This window comes from Balaenoptera physalus (assembly GCF_965194825.1).
Source record: "Balaenoptera physalus genome assembly, chromosome: 3".
NCBI lineage: Eukaryota > Metazoa > Chordata > Mammalia > Artiodactyla > Balaenopteridae > Balaenoptera > Balaenoptera physalus.
In genome coordinates this window covers 15545754-15551801 of record NC_138890.1, presented here as the reverse complement: position 1 = coordinate 15551801, position 6048 = coordinate 15545754, and positions in this window count along the sequence as shown.

The window sequence follows — 6048 nt, the reverse complement described above, 5'->3', positions numbered from 1 at the left end:
GCTAGCTCTGCCCTAATTAATTAATAGGGAGTGCTTCCCACAGAGGAATTAGCCTCGATTCCTCCATCTCAGGCTCCTCTTGGCTCAGCCCTGGCTCAGGCCCCACCCCACAGCTGGAGCAATCATCTGGGACAATCTGGGGATGCTCTATCAGGGCTGGCCTGCCCTCCTAATGCTAGGGCCAGAGCTGGAGCCTGTGGTCAGAGTGGACCTGGGGGGGGCTCACACTCTGGCCACACCATTTATTAACAATGTGGGCTGTAACTTAAATTTCTTTGAGCCCCCTTTACACCTATAAAAGGGAGCCAGTAGCCTTTCCCTTATTGAAGGAATGAGAGAGAGACACAGGGCCGGGCTGAGGGTGAGGAGAATGAGGCACTCACCTGGGCTGTAAAATGTTTAGGAGAGCCAAAAAAACCTCTGTAATTGAGATAAATAATATTAGAATATTATTATTGGAATATTAACTTTGAGAAGTGATAGATATGTTTATGGCCTTGTTGGTGGTGATGGTTTCATGGGTGTATACTTGATCCTAAACTCATCAGGTTGTATACATTAAATACGTTCAGATTTTTACATGTCATTTTACCTCAGTAAAATGGTTAAAAAAAAAGAATAGGGCAATGAGATACACAGTGAGTCTGTGTGTAACTGTAATTTTGAAATAATGAAATAAGTCAGTTTTTTTCTTTATAAATTATTTGGGGATATGGTTATCTTATCTTTTCCCCATTCAGAGATAATAAAGATATTCTCTGAGAAAAAAGATAAATAATATTCCAATGTGAATAATTTAAAAGTCACACAAAATTAATGCAAAAATCCATGGTAAGCAAAATATCAAAATGTTAAAGACAGAAATCAGTAAGAGTGTTGAGCTGAGCCATATGGAAGTCTGAAGCACAAGGAAAAACCAGGAATTCTGATCCTGTCTTTATCTGAAATGTTGATATTTTGTTCATTGTGGATTTTTTGCATTAATTTTGATTTTTAAAAATATTGCATTGAAATATTATTTATATTAAATATCGAGTTTTTTTGGCACTCCTTTACTTTTCCTTAAATTGAGGTGAAATTCAAACAACATGAAATTAACCATTTCAAAGAGTACAATTCAACTACTCAGCCATAAAAAAGAATGAAATAATGCCATTTGTAGCAACATGGATGTAACTAGAAATTATCATATTAAATGAAATAAGTTAGAAAGAAAGATAAATGCCATATGAAATCACTTATATGTGGAATCTAAAATATGGCACAAATGAACCTATCTATGGAACAGAAACAGAATCACGGGCATAGAGAACAGACTGGTGGTTGCCAAGGGGGAGGGGGTTGGGGGAGGGATGGAGTGGGAGTTGTAAGCTTTTATATATAGAATGGATAAACAGCAAGGTCCTACTGTATATCACAGTAAGATGTTACAAAAACCCGAAAGAACTTTTGGGCCAACACAATGTATTCAGTATGCCATGATAAACCATAATGGAAAAGAATATAAAAAAATATATAAAAATATTATATCTATAATATGTATATTATAGATACAACTGAATTACTTTGCTGTACAGCAGAAATTAACATAACATTGTAAATCAACTATACTTCAATAAAAAATATTAAAACTAAAAAAAAAGTACAATTCAGTGGCATTTGGCACATTCACAATATTGTTCAACCATCATCTCTATCTAGTACTGTACATTTTAATCCTCTCTAAAGGACACCCACCCCCAGCCCCGGGAAACCACTAATCTGCTTTCTATTTGCCTGTTCTGGACAATTCATATAAATAGAACCATACAATATGTGAACGTCTGTGTCTGGATTTTATCATTGTGCATAATGGTTTCGAGGTTGATCTACGTTATAACATGCATCAATGCTGCCTCATACATTTTGTACCCATGGTGAGTGCTTCACTTGCCTCAACCTCATCCAAGCCCTGAAGAATTATAGCAGCTAATTTTGGTTTTGGATTCCAATCTTTTTTATTTTAATAACAAATGCTCTCCTGTCTGTGCTATGATGCTGATACCATGCTCTTTATTAAAATGATGTTTTTATTGCATACTAGCAGAGGACCACGGGGCATGATGGCATTTTGAGTGCCCAAGGTGAGGACCTTCTTTTTTCATTGTGTCCTTTTCTTTCTATTTTATCTTTCTGGACCCAGATCCTCTTTTCTAAACTCATCTTTCCTTGGCTCTACCTCTGAGGACCCACTCCTCCACGCCCACCCTGAGTCCTGAGTGCTGCCCCTTCCTGCTGCTCCCACCCCGCATCATCCAAACTCATTCTCACACATCCTTGACTCTCTCCTAACCGCCTGCTTTCCATTCTTGCACATCAACCCCATCAGCCCACTTCTAGCTTCTCCTGCCTTCACTCTGTGTCCCTTCCTTTTGCCCCTGCTCCTCTTTGTGTCCTACTGTCCAGTCTCATCCCTCCTGCCTCCATGTTTCCTTCAGTCTCTAATAGCAGCTAATTTTTATTGATCCCTTCATGTATGCTTCATTTTAAAAACTGAGATATAATTGACATATAACATTTTGTAGGATTAAGGTGTACAACATGTTGATCTGATACATTTATATATTGCGATATGAGTATCACCATAGCATTGGCTAACACCTCTATCACATCACCTAATTATCATTTCTTTTTTTGTAGTGAGAACATTTAAGATCTACTCTCTTAGCAACTTAGAAGTTTATAACACAGAATTGTTGATGATAATCACTACGCTGTGCATTAGATCTCCAGATCTTATCTTATCTTATCAGAAGGTCCTATCTTCTGGTTCATGTAACCCTCACTGCAACTCTACAGATGCAAAGGCTGTGAGCATTCCCATTTTACAGATAGGAAAACTGAAGCTTGGAGAAGTAAAGCAACCTGTTGTAAGCCTACAGAGCTAATTATTGGGGGAATGGATGGAATCCAAACTCAGGTAGCCTGATTCCAGGTGCAGTACCCTTAATACTGTGTAGGGAGAGTACCCGGGCAGTGCCTGGCATAGAGTGGGTTCTTGGTACATACAGAATAGCTCAGGTCATGTGGATCCAAAAAGGGCAGGCTCTGCCTGGGCCCAGACTAGGCTCCCTGATTTGCTTCCCAAAGGCTTCCTAGCTGGGGACAGGTAGATTTTGAATAGCCTGTTGGAATATGTTGGGGAGAGATGCACATGCTACCGTCCTTGCTGTGTGTCAAACTCCCCAGGCACGTCCTGCTCATAGCCTTTGCATTTGCTGTTCCCTCTGCCTGGATTGCTCTTCCTCCAGATATCCTCATGGCTCTCTCCCTTATCTCCCTTGTGCCTTTGCTCAAATATCACCTTCACACCCAGACCTTTACCCAATAAAGAATGTTACTCCTTCCCTACCCTTCATACATTCTTTTCCTGATGATTTTTTTCCATGGGGCTTATCACCATCTGACAACAGTTTGCAAAGTGTAGTCTTGCAGAACCCTAAGGTGTGGTATCCCTGAGATTCTTTCAGGGGGTCTACGTGGTCAAAACTATTTTCATGCTAATTTTTTAAGGTATTAGGATACCCTAATTTACTAGGATATTATTTGCTTTTTTCACTATGGTAATCTATGCACTGATGGTACAAAAGCAATGGTAACAATTGTAACATTTTAGCATGGATCCAGGCAGCAACACCAACCTGTGCTAGGAATTGTTATATTCTTTGCTGCTGCACCCTAGTGGTTAAAAAACACAACGAAAGCCAGTTTTGCTTTATCATGACCTTGATGAAGCAATCCCTGGTGGCGCAGTGGTTAAGAATCCACCTGCCAATGCAAGGGACACGGGTTCGAGCCCTGGTCTGGGAAGATCCCACATGCCGCAGAGCAACTAAGCCCGTGCGCCACAACTACTGAGCCTGCGCTCTAGAACTTGTGAGCCACAGCTACTGAGCCCATGTGCCACAACTACTGAAGCCCACATGCCTAGAGCCTGTGCTCCGCAACAAGAGAAGCCATCGCAATGAGAAGCCCGTGCACCGCAACGAAGAGTAGCCCCCGCTCGCCGCAACTAGAGAAAGCCTGTGCGCAGCGACGAAGACCCAACGCAGCCAAAAATAAATAAATAAATAAATTTATATAAAAATTTCATGTGATTAAATCACAACTCTTGAGTGCATGTCTTTATTTTGCTCCGATTTTAATTGGAGTATTTTCTTTTAGAGACAATTTTTTAGAGCAGTTTACGTTCACAGCAAAATTAAGCAGAAGGTACAGAGATTTCTCATACACATCCTGCCCCTACTCGTGCACAGCCTTCCTACCTCTCAAAGTCCCCACCAAAGTAGTGTGTTTGTTACAACTGATGAACCTACATTGACAGGTCATTATCACCCAAAGTCCACTGTTTACATTAGGGTTCACTCTTAGTGTTGTATGTTCTAAGGGTTTGGAAAAATGTATAAAGGCATGTATCCATCTATACTATCTTACAGAGTAGTTTCACTGCCCTAGAACTCCTCTGTGCTCCATCTATTCATCCCTTCCTTTCCCCTAATCCTTGCCAACCACTGATCTTTTTACTGACTCTGTAGTTTTGCCTTTTCCACAGCGCCATATAATTGGAATCCTATAGTACGTAGCCTTTTCAGATTGGCTTCTTTTACTTAGTAATATGCATTTAAGATTCCTCCATGTCTTTTCATAGCTTGATACCTCATTTCTTTGTAACTTTGAACAATATTCCGTTGTCTGGATGTTCCACAGTTTATCTATTCACCTACTCAAGGACATCTTGGTTGCTTCCAGGTTTTGGTAATTATGAATAAAGCTGCTATAAACATCCATGTGTAGGTTTTGTGTGGACATAAGTTTTCAACTCCTTTGGGCAAATAGCATGGAGTGCAATTACTGGACCATATAGGAAAAGTATGTTTAGTTTTGTAAGAAATTGCCAAAATGTCTTCCAAAGTGGCCGTACCACTTCATGTCTTTTTAATATCCAATATGATGAAATGAGAAGTATGCATAAAGCATTTTTGTTTCATGTTGAAGTACCGTGGTAGCTGTTCCCAGGAAAAAAACACTTGTGTGATTATTTGAATTGCAAGCTGAACAAGCCACTTTTTTCACGGAATACCATTTTTAGACAAACCTCAGTTATTCCAATATGGGTATTTGGCAGACATTTTCACAAAAATGAAAGAAATGGGTCTGTCACTTCAAGGAAAACAGCTGATGGTATTTGTTGTCAATGATAAAATTTGGACTTTTAAGTGAAAATTAGAATTTTGAAAAACTTATATTTACTACTGCAATCTTGACGGCTTGCCAACCCTTAAAGACTTTTCTGATGAGATCAGTGGTCATACTAACAAATACTACTTTTTGATATTGAATAATGAAATGTGTTAATATTTGGATGATCTGTGTAATTCAGGAACTAATCTTTTTCAGATGACTAGTGAATGATGTTTAAAAAGATGCACTCAATAGATTTTAATGTTAATAGAATACTAAAGGTTCACTGACAGTTTCAGATTCCACTTTGCAACTATCCTTTAAAACGTGTCAGGTTTTGGTGTAGTCTCAAAGAATAGCCACGATAACTGAAAAAGCTGCTTAAAATATTCCTGTCTTTTCCAACCACCTGTCTGGGTGTTTCTGTTTAGAGACTCCTTATTTAATATATATTGTTGATTCATTAACGTTGAATTCACAGCCAACAGCCCTGTAACTCATGCCTGAATGAAGCTTATCTAACACATGGATTTCTTCCATAAGGCACAGCACAGTCTTCCTGTGCTAAAGAACATCAGACAGCACTTCAGCACTGTGTCTGGGGCCACTTCAAACAGCAAAATCAACAAAAAAAGCACAAAAATGGGAAAAATGCAGCATTAAACAGACCGTGGAAAGGATATTTTTTACAGAATGACACCTGAAACAAGAAGGTAGGGGGTTGCCTTGTTTGACCTTAGCTGGAAACTTGACCTTAGCATATCAACCAGTTCAAATTTTTTACCATGCTGAGCATGTCTGCTAATGACCACAAAAGTGCCATGGGTG